The sequence below is a fragment of the Ornithodoros turicata genome, chromosome 1, assembly GCF_037126465.1.
Source record: "Ornithodoros turicata isolate Travis chromosome 1, ASM3712646v1, whole genome shotgun sequence".
NCBI lineage: Eukaryota > Metazoa > Arthropoda > Arachnida > Ixodida > Argasidae > Ornithodoros > Ornithodoros turicata.
The window spans coordinates 27,894,600-27,911,060 of record NC_088201.1 but is presented as its reverse complement, the minus strand read 5'-3'; positions in this window follow the sequence as shown (position 1 = coordinate 27,911,060).

Genomic DNA, 16,461 nt, shown 5'->3' with positions numbered 1-16,461 from the left:
TATAGAAGGGAATCAACTATTTGCTAGGACATGCCTATAACATCAGTAGAAGTCAACAGCAGCTATATTGGCCATTTTTTCAGTCTAGTGCAACAACTCATTATTCCTGTGACATATTGCTCTCAATTCTTTTGTCTGGAGAGTTGCAGAGTATTGCATTTCTTAGCTTATTGTAAACAAACACAAATACGGCAAAAATGCTAATGATGTGGTTTTTGAGGGAAGGCAGAGAAAACTTCATCACAAATTTTGGTCTGTGAAGAGACATGACACGATGAAACTTCATCTTAGTGGTTCAGAAATGTGCCTAACTGCAACCCAGCAGTATTCATAGTCTGTGCTTATCATGCATAGTCATGATCATACTTGTGTGCAATGCACGAGCTGTGGTCTTTGACGCAGTTCAGGCACCTGGTCATGAGATATGAAGCTGGTTGGGCCACTATCTGTTAATAGGGGAGGGGCATTTACATGCACAAAAGTGGTTCACAAAAAAGGGGGCAGCTCAGGATATGCGGAGCCCCACCTAGATCTGCTTTTGGGTAGATATAGGTTTCTCATTGTACATATACTGCATTCATAAGGTTCTTCGTTTTTGGGTTAAACTCAATTTTTCATGATATTTGTATCCCGGAACCAATTTTCTGAAGTTTGGGTATATAACCCAATTTCTCCTCGGATGCCGTGAGGTCTTTGAATATCATATACCATAATATACATACATAACTTTTTTCCTTTTTTTTTTCGAAGTTTTGAGAGGCTTTACATACGCTTCATGCACATGAATCTACCTGTGATCAATGGATCGCAATTTTACGTGAAGGGGAAAATTCTAAGTTGAAACCTCACCTCATCCGTATTATATTTTCAGCAAAATGATATGGAACGATGGGAGTGACGATATTTTGGGGTGCTCTACACTGGCACTCCATGACTTCCTGTTGCCACTTGCAATGGGGAAATATGTAGCCACCTCCAGTACCCTTTGCTGTATAATGTCTCACACATGTTAAAAGCTGTCATGTGGAAGCAGTGCAAAATACCCTTTGGTACACACTACATACATCCAAGTTTTTTTTTCCCTTGCTGGAGGAGCTGTTCCTACATGAGCTTCAAGGTCACTTCTGGAAATTGTGCACTATTTATTCATAGGTCGTCATGATTTTTCTCAGATGTCATGATAACGTGAACCTCTGAACACTCGCAGCATCCATCTCCAGGAAAAGAGGTGGGTTGCACGCCCCTCCCCCCTCCGTTGTAAAAAATATTGGGAACGCCCATGGAGGTAAGGCCCACTGTGTAGTATGGCCGTATGGTCTTTGCATTCATTACCTCAACCATTTGATTGGAAAAAGTGCGGCGGGAGTTCAGCACGAGTTCATGAAAATTATTTTATTTTATTTGCAGATACTACTAACGTCCTCTGGACGTCATTGTAAGAGTGAATACATTGAGAAACAACATGTATCAACAAAAAAAAGGAGATAGAAAAATCAACAACAACACACGACATCAAAATATATACATTATACTTGGCTAAGATGACCATTCACAGATTACACAAATATGATTGAAGCTCTGAAACAAAAGCAGATGCCGTTTGGTACGTGACAATACTGTCCGGTAATTCGTTCCATTAATAACCCGTACAAAGTAAGAGTACCTGAAGCAGTCATTACGATAGCTTATGGGTGTAATATGCCTAGAATGTTTGTTTCTTTGAATTCTTGTTGAATGGTAAGATACATATTTGTGCGCGTCAAGCTTACTGTTTTCTCCCAACAACACGAAAAAGAACTTTAATCTAGCAGTTGCGAGCGCTCCAAAAGTTCAGCTGTACTTTGATCGCAGTTGTTGTTGTTATAGATAAACCTGACGGCGCGCCTCTGTATATGTTCTAGCCTGTTACAGAGTTCCTGAGTAAAAGGAAACCATACAATACTAGCGTACTCCATTATGGGACGCACTAAAGTTGTGTAGGCTTTAAGCTTAGTATCTTGCGTTGCGTGCCGGAGGGTTCTTCTGAGGCACCAGAGCTTTTGATTTGCCCTAGCTGCTACCATTGTGGTGTGTTTGTTCCAGCGCAAGTCTTTTGTGAATAATAACCCCGGGGGGGGGGGGGGCGCCCCCTAGACCCCACCCCCAATCTGTAGAACCTAACCTCACTAAAGTGAGGTGATTTAGCCGCCTACCTTTCGCAAGATGACAAGTTTCGAATCCATTAGGCTTAGCACTCCCGTGTTTCTCCAGCGCTACAAGTGCATCAGATGGGGTTGTTCAGATGCATATAAAATAACTTATAGACCACAAATTCTTGTATTTCTTGTTTTTTTATATTCGCTATATGCTCTTCTCTCACTTCAGTGCATTATTTCTCTTCTGAACACTCCGGCTAATTAGAAAAAGCCATAAGCCCGTCTACGGAACTACACCCATACTGGCTATCAATTTTGTTATCATACTGACCTCAACGAATTAACGCTTTCTCATTTTGTTCGTCGGCGTTCAGTGTATTTCTCCTACTTCACACAAACTTTGCGTGTCTCTCAAAGCCCACGCCTAGCTCTGCGCATGCGCTCTGGCTACTGTCTCGCCTTGGCTAGCGAGCAAAATAGTCAAATAGACAACCCATGTTGCTCGCCGAATTGTTCCGACTTTCGGTTGGGTTGTGCGCGTTGTGCGAGGAGTTGTACGCAGGTCTGAGGTCGTTTTCTACCTGGGTACTCCGGAGATATGGGGTGCGAACGAGGGGCGCCTCGTCAGCCGAGGCAAAGTAATTATTCCGCGAGGAAGGCTGACTTTCCATACCCCATAGCAGAGGCGGAGAGTTTTCATTTTCCCAGGGGGGCATGGGCCCACCGCGAAACAAGTACCCTGGCGGGGGGGGGGGGGGGGGGGGATATGTTTATTAAGAAAAAAAAAGAAAGGTAAGCCAGATGGATGTCGGCGTGTTATTAAAAAAAATGTGAAAGGGGAAGACAAAAAGGAAAAGAAAAAAAGCACAAGACAACAAAAAGAAGGAAAGGAAAGAAAAATGAAGAACACAAAACTAATCACACACTCTGGCGGGATCTTATGATGTATGCAGAACTGGTATAGAAATAAGAGGAAGGAAGAACAGAAAAAAAGAAAAACAGAGTGAACGTAAACAGTGAACATGTGCACAACTGAAGGCATTACGCCTTTGAAAACTGAGTGAAATGAACAAAATGCATTGAATCGTCGGTGTTTGACCCGAAATGCGCGCAATATAATGAATATGGTCAATGAAATGGACCAGCGGGAGTTGAACCAGCTCCCAACGGATATGCGTTCCGAAGATTCTACCGTTGCACCTCACTGGCAGCTGCAGGTACCTTTTCGACAGCTTTCGTTTCATTGATCTGACTGCTTTGGGCGAAATTCAGTCAATGTGTTATGTCATCCTCTGTGTTTCTTCGCCTCACCTTCTACTGTGATAATGAGTATGGTGGGCGGATACAATATTTTACAAATTGCAAGATGCATTTTTGGGGTTGGTGCCTCTTCGCTCTTTTGACCCGGGCGCTCCGAGCTCCAAAGGTTGGTGTCAGTCTCTTAGCGGGACTTCCCGGGGGAGGCGGCGCCCCCCCCCTAGTTCATGTTCTGGGGGGGCAAGGGCCCCCGCGCCCCCCTGCAGTCGGCGCCTATGCCCCGTAGTAAGCAAAGCAAGGCCACCCCGTCCAGATTTCGAACGATAGCTACCGTACTAATTAAGATAGGCATGTCAAATTTTAATACGTGAGAGAGGAATAAAATTTCTATCGTTCGACCTCAAGATCGTTGTCGTGGCATCGTTGACGGCGAATATTCTGTGGATGTTACATAAAGCGGCATACCGTTTGCAATAGGCGTAGCACGTCAATGGCGGTCGAGTTTGGCGGAGCCAGGGGCATTTCCAACTTGCGAACCAAGTTTCATCTGCTGGGAGCAACGCATGAGCGAGAAATGGCAGTTCAGCATACTGGGAATTTCCGTTATACGATGCCGCTCAAGTGCTTATACAGCCATAATCATCTTATTTGCATATATATAAGGGGACCTCTCGAGCACGCAAAGCCCGCCGTACCAGCGTAGCTCATGCCGGTTCACCGCAACCTCACTGGATGCAGAAAAACGATTTGCCGCCGGCCAAGAGGAGTACGGAAGGCGGAAGTCGACGGCGCTTTGCCAGCGGGGCATCCAGCGCTCGCCCTGGGTGCGGAAAAACGATTTGCTGTCGGCATGGGCGTCGGAAGGTGGGGGTAGGAAGGGGGGCGGCCGCCCCCTGACCAAAAACTAAGGGGGCGACGCCCCTCACTTTTCTCTCCTGGGGGACTCTGTCTGTCGTGGAAGAACTCTGAACATTTCCTGGCGTTCGGAGTTTGCTTTTCCCGCGTCCCTACCGCACGTGGGGACATGGCTAGGGTGCGTACTCTGCCGATTGCGCCCCGTTGGGACTCAGTCGTTTCCGCTTCGCATTTGGGGACTTTAAAAATTTTTCTGAGTTCGGACTTTGCCGTTCCCCTATTCCTACCGCACGTGGGGAGGCAGCGAGGGCAGCGTCTAGCTCAAGTTGCACGCAAGTTATCGTTCGAAATGCGGACGAGGTCGAGGTTCCTGCGGCTCGACGGGACTTTGAAAGTTTCCCCCCGTTCCGTTCAGTAGGCACAGGCGAGCCGTCGGACTTCGGCACGTAGCGACGACGTCGTGCCGCCGAGGACTTTGAGAATTTGCTTTCGTCCGGAGTTTGGCGTTCCCGCGTCCCTACCACACGTAGGAAATCGCTAGGGTGCGTACTCTACCGATTTCGCCCCGTTGTGACTCTCGTTCCTGCGCCGCGTGGGAGGGACTCTGAAAATTTTCCGGCGTTTGGACATCGCTAGGCTGCGTACTCTGCCGATTTCTCCCCGTTGGGACTCTGTCGTTTCTGCGTCGCGTCTGGGTACTTTAAAAATTTTCCGGCGTTCGGACTTTGCCGCTCCCGCGTCCCTATCGCACGTGGGGACATCGCTATGTAACATCCGCTTGAATTACATCCACAGAATCTTCGCCGTCAACGATATATCAAGAAATGTTCGAATTGCCTTTGCTGGGGGGGCTCCTCCAGGGAAGAAGGGCTCACGTGGCAATGAGACACAACAGAGGCATGGCCACTACCCGCCTGATATGAGTTGGAAATGCTACGTGTATACCAACGACAGAGGAATGCTTGTCCTGAAATCGATAGCACGATAATCTCTCCGGTTTGCCATTCATTGCAAACAAAAGGTAGAACTCCTCGGGCGAATCTTGGGGACGTCAATGTCAGTAGCCACTAGTTCTGCATACGAGGTCCAAGATACAGAGGAAGACTGCTCGGGAGTCAACTATATAAAAGCAGTACGAATCAGGGAGTCGGGTTCACAAAACGCTCGTACAACAAAATCTATAGTAACTTCGTAGTACCAGAAAGTTGCCACAACGTGCGGATTCACTGTGCGCCATAAGGTTTGTAGCTTGTGTCAGAATCCTACGAGAGCTACTAAGCTGCCGTAGGGCGCCTTATGACTGCGGCTACACTGTTGTTCGAATCACGAACCTAGAGTGAAAGGTATCTTAGGATACCGTTTGTCGCAGAACATGAAGATTTTGATCGACACTGATTTTGCATTTAGAAGCATAAAATCATAAAAGGTCTATTTTGAACGCTGAAGAACGTTAATTTTATTTCCCATTGGGGGTAAAAATAGTGCAACACACACTGCCATGAATCCGAGGCCATTAATTAGTGAGTTTCTGGCACAAGAGAACAGTAGCATATTTTCCGAATATTCGCAAGACCCTTCTCCTTACGTGGAACACCCTGTACTTTTCGGGTGGCCTTCGTTTCACAAACCTCCCTACTTTGAAACCTTATTATTCCCTTCGTCTTGGCCGCAGCTGAGCTGCCTCACTTCTCCGTTCAACTGAAGATGTCGGTATTCACATTATTTATAGTAATTAGGGATGACATTGTCAGTTATTTTTTATGTTCTTGAGCCCCCCTTTTTGTCATAGAAAATGTGTCATTGAATTATAATAAAAAAACTACGCCACCTAGAATCATGCGATCAACGGCACTTGTTCTTACTATGTTTTTGCCACCTCCTGATGAACGTAAGTTTTATTATGTAAATTTTTACGAACTGAACTCGGAAATTTGCCAAGAAGGTCGCTTTTATTATTCTACCAATGTCAAGAGCGTGCCAAATTTACTCAAATTCATGATACTTGACAGAGATAATGAGGAGCTAACCCATCTGAAAAAACAGCCGAACATCATACTTTTCGGAGCACCCGCCAGAGAATAGCGCTCGACGATATTTGAGCGCAATAGTTGCCAGTCCGACGAAAGGAGGTTGCAAACCCTGCCCAATTGTTGGGATTTATAGTTGCAATTTCCTGTAACTCTATGCATTGTCAAATTTTAATCGATTATTGAGCTATTTTAGTCATTTTTACTCACGCAACGCGTGACTGCAGTCGACAATTTGCGGTGCCCACCGAAAGGCAGCGTGTGAAACCGCCTACTGCGGGACATTTCGCGTTCTGGAACTGCCCCCACGACACTTTGTAAATGGTGCTATTTTCCAGGCAGCTGATCTTGCGACGCGTCGATGGGGAGACTCCGGATTCGGAGAAACAGCGAGTGTTTGTGTACAAAAAAAAAAAAAAAAAAACGATCGTAGCTCACCGGTAGCCCGAGTACACAGGGTGCTTTTTATTCGTTACAGATTTTTAAATAAATAAAAAAGTCATAAGAGCTGCATAGATTCCGTGCGCACAGGTGGGTTATGCGGGATTATATGTTATTATGGGAATGTGTAACTACTACATAGATGACGCAATTACCTAAAATTCATCCCTTCAATTAGGGACTTTCAGACAAAAGTGAGACAGCAGAATGGGAGACAATACACGTTGTAAGACATTCTTTTTCTTTTTTTAATCGTGAAACAAGTACGCGCGCTGAAATATCCATCGATGAATTTTGCTATCTAAATGAGCCGAAACCGCGCACATCAGGTGCGCAGAAAGGACAGCGCTCCTTCCACGTCACAGGGCCACGTGCTTTGGAGCAATGGAGGCGATTAGAGTAGGTGAGTAAATCACGACGAACACTCCTGAGTAGCTCTGGGAACCATGTCGTGGAACGTGACGACCGGCTTACACGCGCCATTACGGCTGCGAAGAACGGCGAAAAAGCACTGCACGGGTCGCATTTTTAAGCCCAGGCCAAGACCGAATTTTCCTCCTTCTTACGCTCTGACTCATGCTTGCCCTCCTTGAAGTGCCATAATCATGGCCATATTAGAGCACTGCACGGACCGCATTTTTAGGCCCAGGCCAGGACCGAATTTTCCTCCTTCTGCCGCTCTTACTCATGCTTGCCGTCCTTGGACTGCCATAATCATGGCCATATTAGAGCACTGCACGGGCCGCATTTTTAGGCCCAGGCCAGGACAAATTCTTCTCCCGCTCTTACTCATGCTTGCCATCCTTGGACTGCCATAATCATGGCCATATTAGAGCACTGCACGGGCCGCATTGTTAGGCCCAGGCCAGGACCGAATTTTCCTCCTTCTTACGCTCTGACTCATGCTTGCCCTCCTTGAAGTGCCATAATCATGGCCATATTAGAGCACTGCACGGACCGCATTTTTAGGCCCAGGCCAGGACCGAATTTTCCTCCTTCTGCCGCTCTTACTCATGCTTGCCGTCCTTGGACTGCCATAATCATGGCCATATTAGAGCACTGCACGGGCCGCATTTTTAGGCCCAGGCCAGGACAAATTCTTCTCCCGCTCTTACTCATGCTTGCCATCCTTGGACTGCCATAATCATGGCCATATTAGAGCACTGCACGGGCCGCATTGTTAGGCCCAGGCCAGGACCGAATTTTCCTCCTTCTTACGCTCTGACTCATGCTTGCCCTCCTTGAAGTGCCATAATCATGGCCATATTAGAGCACTGCACGGACCGCATTTTTAGGCCCAGGCCAGGACCGAATTTTCCTCCTTCTGCCGCTCTTACTCATGCTTGCCGTCCTTGGACTGCCATAATCATGGCCATATTAGAGCACTGCACGGGCCGCATTTTTAGGCCCAGGCCAGGACAAATTCTTCTCCCGCTCTTACTCATGCTTGCCATCCTTGGACTGCCATAATCATGGCCATATTAGAGCACTGCACGGGCCGCATTGTTAGGCCCAGGCCAGGACCGAATTTTCCTCCTTCTTACGCTCTGACTCATGCTTGCCCTCCTTGGACTGCCATAATCATGGCCATATTAGAGCACTGCACGGACCGCATTTTTAGGCCCAGGCCAGGACCGAATTTTCCTCCTTCTTACGCTCTGACTCATGCTTGCCCTCCTTGAACTGCCATAATCATGGCCATATTAGAGCACTGCACGGACCGCATTTTTAGGCCCAGGCCAGGACCGAATTTTCCTCCTCCCGCTCTTACCCATGCCTGCCGTCCTTCGACTGCCATAATCATGGCCATATTAGAGCACTGCACGGGCCGCATTTTTAGGCCCAGGCCAGGACCGAATTTTCCTCCTTCTTACGCTCTGACTCATGCTTGCCCTCCTTGGACTGCCATAATCATGGCCATATTAGAGCACTGCACGGGCCGCATTTTTAGGCCCAGGCCAGGACAAATTCTTCTCCCGCTCTTACTCATGCTTGCCATCCTTGGACTGCCATAATCATGGCCATATTAGAGCACTGCACGGGCCGCATTGTTAGGCCCAGGCCAGGACCGAATTTTCCTCCTTCTTACGCTCTGACTCATGCTTGCCCTCCTTGAAGTGCCATAATCATGGCCATATTAGAGCACTGCACGGACCGCATTTTTAGGCCCAGGCCAGGACCGAATTTTCCTCCTTCTGCCGCTCTTACTCATGCTTGCCGTCCTTGGACTGCCATAATCATGGCCATATTAGAGCACTGCACGGGCCGCATTTTTAGGCCCAGGCCAGGACAAATTCTTCTCCCGCTCTTACTCATGCTTGCCATCCTTGGACTGCCATAATCATGGCCATATTAGAGCACTGCACGGGCCGCATTGTTAGGCCCAGGCCAGGACCGAATTTTCCTCCTTCTTACGCTCTGACTCATGCTTGCCCTCCTTGAAGTGCCATAATCATGGCCATATTAGAGCACTGCACGGACCGCATTTTTAGGCCCAGGCCAGGACCGAATTTTCCTCCTTCTGCCGCTCTTACTCATGCTTGCCGTCCTTGGACTGCCATAATCATGGCCATATTAGAGCACTGCACGGGCCGCATTTTTAGGCCCAGGCCAGGACAAATTCTTCTCCCGCTCTTACTCATGCTTGCCATCCTTGGACTGCCATAATCATGGCCATATTAGAGCACTGCACGGGCCGCATTGTTAGGCCCAGGCCAGGACCGAATTTTCCTCCTTCTTACGCTCTGACTCATGCTTGCCCTCCTTGAAGTGCCATAATCATGGCCATATTAGAGCACTGCACGGACCGCATTTTTAGGCCCAGGCCAGGACCGAATTTTCCTCCTTCTGCCGCTCTTACTCATGCTTGCCGTCCTTGGACTGCCATAATCATGGCCATATTAGAGCACTGCACGGGCCGCATTTTTAGGCCCAGGCCAGGACAAATTCTTCTCCCGCTCTTACTCATGCTTGCCATCCTTGGACTGCCATAATCATGGCCATATTAGAGCACTGCACGGGCCGCATTGTTAGGCCCAGGCCAGGACCGAATTTTCCTCCTTCTTACGCTCTGACTCATGCTTGCCCTCCTTGGACTGCCATAATCATGGCCATATTAGAGCACTGCACGGACCGCATTTTTAGGCCCAGGCCAGGACCGAATTTTCCTCCTTCTTACGCTCTGACTCATGCTTGCCCTCCTTGAACTGCCATAATCATGGCCATATTAGAGCACTGCACGGACCGCATTTTTAGGCCCAGGCCAGGACCGAATTTTCCTCCTCCCGCTCTTACCCATGCCTGCCGTCCTTCGACTGCCATAATCATGGCCATATTAGAGCACTGCACGGGCCGCATTTTTAGGCCCAGGCCAGGACCGATTCTTCTCCCGCTCTTACTCATGCTTGCCGTCCTTGGACTGCCATAATCATGGCCATATTAGAACACTGCACGGGCTGCATTGTTAGGCCCAGGCCAGGACCGAATTTTCCTCCTTCTTACGCTCTGACTCATGCTTGCCCTCCTTGGACTGCCATCATCATGGCCATATTGGAGCACTACACGGGCCGCATTTTTAGGCCCAGGCGAGGCCCAAATTTTCCTCCTTCTCCCGCTCTTACTCATGCTTGCCGTCCTTGGACTGCCATAATCATGGCCATATTAGAGCACTGCACGGGCCGCATTTTTAGGCCCAGGCCAGGACCGAATTTTCCTCCTTCTCCCGCTCTTACTCATGCTTGCCCTCCTTGGACTGCCACAATGATGGCGATATTAGAGCACTGCACGGGCCGCATTCTTGGGCCCAGGCCAGGACCGAATTTTCCTCCTTCTTACGCTCTGACTCATGCTTGCCCTCCTTGGACTGCCATAATCATGGCCATATTAGAGCACTGCACGGACCGCATTTTTAGGCCCAGGCCAGGACCGAATTTTCCTCCTCCCTCTCTTACCCATGCTTGCCGTCCTTGGACTGCCATAATCATGGCCATATTAGAGCACTGCACGGGCCGCATTTTTAGGCCCACGCCAGGACCGATTCTTCTCCCGCTCTTACTCATGCTTGCCGTCCTTGGACTGCCATAATCATGGCCATATTAGAGCACTGCACGGGCCGCATTGTTAGGCCCAGGCCAGGACCGAATTTTCCTCCTTCTTACGCTCTGACTCATGCTTGCCCTCCTTGGACTGCCATCATCATGGCCATATTGGAGCACTGCACGGGCCGCATTTTTAGGCCCAGGCGAGGCCCAAATTTTCCTCCTTCTCCCGCTCTTACTCATGCTTGCCGTCCTTGGACTGCCATAATCATGGCCATATTAGAGCACTGCACGGGCCGCATTCTTGGGCCCAGGCCAGGACCGAATTTTACTCCTTCTCACGCTCTGACTCATGCTTGCCCTCCTTGGACTGCCATAATCATGGCCATATTAGAGCACTGCACGGGCCGCATTTTTAGGCCCAGGCCAGGACCGAATTTTACTCCTTCTCACGCTCTGACTCATGCTTGCCCTCCTTGGACTGCCATAATCATGGCCATATTGGAGCACTGCACGGGCCGCATTTTTAGGCCCAGGCCAGGACAGAATTTTCCTCCTTCTCACACTTTGAATCATGCTTGCCCTCCTTCGACTGCCATAATCATGACCATATTACAGCAGTGCACGGGACACATTTTTAGGCCCAGGCCAGGCCCGAAGTCTCCTCCTCCTCATGCTCTCACTCATGCTTGTCCTCCTTGGACTGCCATAGTCATGGCCATATTAAATCACTGCACAGGCAGCATTTTTAGGCCCAGGCCTCTTACTCTCTTACTCATGTTTGCCGTCCTTAGACTGCCATAATCATCACCATATTAGAGCTCTGCAGGGACCGCATTTTTAGGCCCAGGCCAGGCCCGAATTTTCCTCTTTCTCACGCTCTGACTCGTGCTTGTCCTCCTTGGATTGCTATAATCATGGCCACATTAGAGCACCGCACGGGCCGCATTTTTAGGCCCACGCCAGGCCCCAATTTCCCTTCTTCTCGCGCTCTGACTCATGTTTGCCCTCCTTCGACTCTCATAATCATGGCCACATTAGAGCACTGCACGGGCCGCATTTTTAGGCCCAGGCGAGGCGCGACTTTTCCTCCTTCTCGCGCTCTGACTCATGCTTGCCCTCCTTGGACTGCCATAATCAGGGCCATTTTAGAGCTCTGCACGGGCGGAATTTTTACGCCCACGCCAGGCCCGAATTTTCCTTCTTCTTGCGCTCTGACTCATGCTTGCCCTCCTTGGACTGCCATAATCATGGCCACATTAGCGTACTGCATGGGCCGCATTTTTAGGTCCAGGTCACACCCGAATTTTCCTCCTCCTCACGATCTGACTCATGCTCTCCCTCCTTGGACGGTCATAATCATGGCCACATTAAAGCACTGCACGGGCCGCATTTTTAGGCCCACGCCAGGTCCGAATTTTACTCCTTCTCACGCTCTGACTCATGCTTGCTGTCCTTGCACTGCCATAATCATGGCCATATTAGAGCACTGCACGGGCCGCATTTTTAGGCCCAGGCCAGGACCGAATTTTCCTCCTTCTCCCGCTCTGACTCATGCTCTCCCTCCTTGGACGGCCATAATCATGGCCACATTAGAGCACTGCAGAAGCCGCATTTTTAGGCCCACGCCAGCACCGAATTTTCCTCCTTCTCCCGCTCTTACTCATGCTTGCCGTCCTTGGACTGCCATAATCATGGCCATATTAGAGCACTGCACGGGCCGCATTTTTAGGCCCAGGCCAGGACAAATTCTTCTCCCGCTCTTACTCATGCTTGCCATCCTTGGACTGCCATAATCATGGCCATATTAGAGCACTGCACGGGCCGCATTGTTAGGCCCAGGCCAGGACCGAATTTTCCTCCTTCTTACGCTCTGACTCATGCTTGCCCTCCTTGGACTGCCATAATCATGGCCATATTAGAGCACTGCACGGACCGCATTTTTAGGCCCAGGCCAGGACCGAATTTTCCTCCTTCTTACGCTCTGACTCATGCTTGCCCTCCTTGAACTGCCATAATCATGGCCATATTAGAGCACTGCACGGACCGCATTTTTAGGCCCAGGCCAGGACCGAATTTTCCTCCTCCCGCTCTTACCCATGCCTGCCGTCCTTCGACTGCCATAATCATGGCCATATTAGAGCACTGCACGGGCCGCATTTTTAGGCCCAGGCCAGGACCGATTCTTCTCCCGCTCTTACTCATGCTTGCCGTCCTTGGACTGCCATAATCATGGCCATATTAGAACACTGCACGGGCTGCATTGTTAGGCCCAGGCCAGGACCGAATTTTCCTCCTTCTTACGCTCTGACTCATGCTTGCCCTCCTTGGACTGCCATCATCATGGCCATATTGGAGCACTGCACGGGCCGCATTTTTAGGCCCAGGCCAGGACCGAATTTTCCTCCTTCTCCCGCTCTTACTCATGCTTGCCCTCCTTGGACTGCCACAATGATGGCGATATTAGAGCACTGCACGGGCCGCATTCTTGGGCCCAGGCCAGGACCGAATTTTCCTCCTTCTTACGCTCTGACTCATGCTTGCCCTCCTTGGACTGCCATAATCATGGCCATATTAGAGCACTGCACGGACCGCATTTTTAGGCCCAGGCCAGGACCGAATTTTCCTCCTCCCTCTCTTACCCATGCTTGCCGTCCTTGGACTGCCATAATCATGGCCATATTAGAGCACTGCACGGGCCGCATTTTTAGGCCCAGGCCAGGACCGAATTTTCCTCCTTCTCCCGCTCTTACTCATGCTTGCCCTCCTTGGACTGCCACAATGATGGCGATATTAGAGCACTGCACGGGCCGCATTCTTGGGCCCAGGCCAGGACCGAATTTTCCTCCTTCTTACGCTCTGACTCATGCTTGCCCTCCTTGGACTGCCATAATCATGGCCATATTAGAGCACTGCACGGACCGCATTTTTAGGCCCAGGCCAGGACCGAATTTTCCTCCTCCCTCTCTTACCCATGCTTGCCGTCCTTGGACTGCCATAATCATGGCCATATTAGAGCACTGCACGGGCCGCATTTTTAGGCCCACGCCAGGACCGATTCTTCTCCCGCTCTTACTCATGCTTGCCGTCCTTGGACTGCCATAATCATGGCCATATTAGAGCACTGCACGGGCCGCATTGTTAGGCCCAGGCCAGGACCGAATTTTCCTCCTTCTTACGCTCTGACTCATGCTTGCCCTCCTTGGACTGCCATCATCATGGCCATATTGGAGCACTGCACGGGCCGCATTTTTAGGCCCAGGCGAGGCCCAAATTTTCCTCCTTCTCCCGCTCTTACTCATGCTTGCCGTCCTTGGACTGCCATAATCATGGCCATATTAGAGCACTGCACGGGCCGCATTCTTGGGCCCAGGCCAGGACCGAATTTTACTCCTTCTCACGCTCTGACTCATGCTTGCCCTCCTTGGACTGCCATAATCATGGCCATATTAGAGCACTGCACGGGCCGCATTTTTAGGCCCAGGCCAGGACCGAATTTTACTCCTTCTCACGCTCTGACTCATGCTTGCCCTCCTTGGACTGCCATAATCATGGCCATATTGGAGCACTGCACGGGCCGCATTTTTAGGCCCAGGCCAGGACAGAATTTTCCTCCTTCTCACACTTTGAATCATGCTTGCCCTCCTTCGACTGCCATAATCATGACCATATTACAGCAGTGCACGGGACACATTTTTAGGCCCAGGCCAGGCCCGAAGTCTCCTCCTCCTCATGCTCTCACTCATGCTTGTCCTCCTTGGACTGCCATAGTCATGGCCATATTAAATCACTGCACAGGCAGCATTTTTAGGCCCAGGCCTCTTACTCTCTTACTCATGTTTGCCGTCCTTAGACTGCCATAATCATCACCATATTAGAGCTCTGCAGGGACCGCATTTTTAGGCCCAGGCCAGGCCCGAATTTTCCTCTTTCTCACGCTCTGACTCGTGCTTGTCCTCCTTGGATTGCTATAATCATGGCCACATTAGAGCACCGCACGGGCCGCATTTTTAGGCCCACGCCAGGCCCCAATTTCCCTTCTTCTCGCGCTCTGACTCATGTTTGCCCTCCTTCGACTCTCATAATCATGGCCACATTAGAGCACTGCACGGGCCGCATTTTTAGGCCCAGGCGAGGCGCGACTTTTCCTCCTTCTCGCGCTCTGACTCATGCTTGCCCTCCTTGGACTGCCATAATCAGGGCCATTTTAGAGCTCTGCACGGGCGGAATTTTTACGCCCACGCCAGGCCCGAATTTTCCTTCTTCTTGCGCTCTGACTCATGCTTGCCCTCCTTGGACTGCCATAATCATGGCCACATTAGCGTACTGCATGGGCCGCATTTTTAGGTCCAGGTCACACCCGAATTTTCCTCCTCCTCACGATCTGACTCATGCTCTCCCTCCTTGGACGGTCATAATCATGGCCACATTAAAGCACTGCACGGGCCGCATTTTTAGGCCCACGCCAGGTCCGAATTTTACTCCTTCTCACGCTCTGACTCATGCTTGCTGTCCTTGCACTGCCATAATCATGGCCATATTAGAGCACTGCACGGGCCGCATTTTTAGGCCCAGGCCAGGACCGAATTTTCCTCCTTCTCCCGCTCTGACTCATGCTCTCCCTCCTTGGACGGCCATAATCATGGCCACATTAGAGCACTGCAGAAGCCGCATTTTTAGGCCCACGCCAGCACCGAATTTTCCTCCTTCTCCCGCTCTTACTCATGCTTGCCGTCCTTGGACTGCCATAATCATGGCCATATTAGAGCACTGCACGGGCCGCATTTTTAGGCCCAGGCCAGGACAAATTCTTCTCCCGCTCTTACTCATGCTTGCCATCCTTGGACTGCCATAATCATGGCCATATTAGAGCACTGCACGGGCCGCATTGTTAGGCCCAGGCCAGGACCGAATTTTCCTCCTTCTTACGCTCTGACTCATGCTTGCCCTCCTTGGACTGCCATAATCATGGCCATATTAGAGCACTGCACGGACCGCATTTTTAGGCCCAGGCCAGGACCGAATTTTCCTCCTTCTTACGCTCTGACTCATGCTTGCCCTCCTTGAACTGCCATAATCATGGCCATATTAGAGCACTGCACGGACCGCATTTTTAGGCCCAGGCCAGGACCGAATTTTCCTCCTCCCGCTCTTACCCATGCCTGCCGTCCTTCGACTGCCATAATCATGGCCATATTAGAGCACTGCACGGGCCGCATTTTTAGGCCCAGGCCAGGACCGATTCTTCTCCCGCTCTTACTCATGCTTGCCGTCCTTGGACTGCCATAATCATGGCCATATTAGAACACTGCACGGGCTGCATTGTTAGGCCCAGGCCAGGACCGAATTTTCCTCCTTCTTACGCTCTGACTCATGCTTGCCCTCCTTGGACTGCCATCATCATGGCCATATTGGAGCACTGCACGGGCCGCATTTTTAGGCCCAGGCCAGGACCGAATTTTCCTCCTTCTCCCGCTCTTACTCATGCTTGCCCTCCTTGGACTGCCACAATGATGGCGATATTAGAGCACTGCACGGGCCGCATTCTTGGGCCCAGGCCAGGACCGAATTTTCCTCCTTCTTACGCTCTGACTCATGCTTGCCCTCCTTGGACTGCCATAATCATGGCCATATTAGAGCACTGCACGGACCGCATTTTTAGGCCCAGGCCAGGACCGAATTTTCCTCCTCCCTCTCTTACCCATGCTT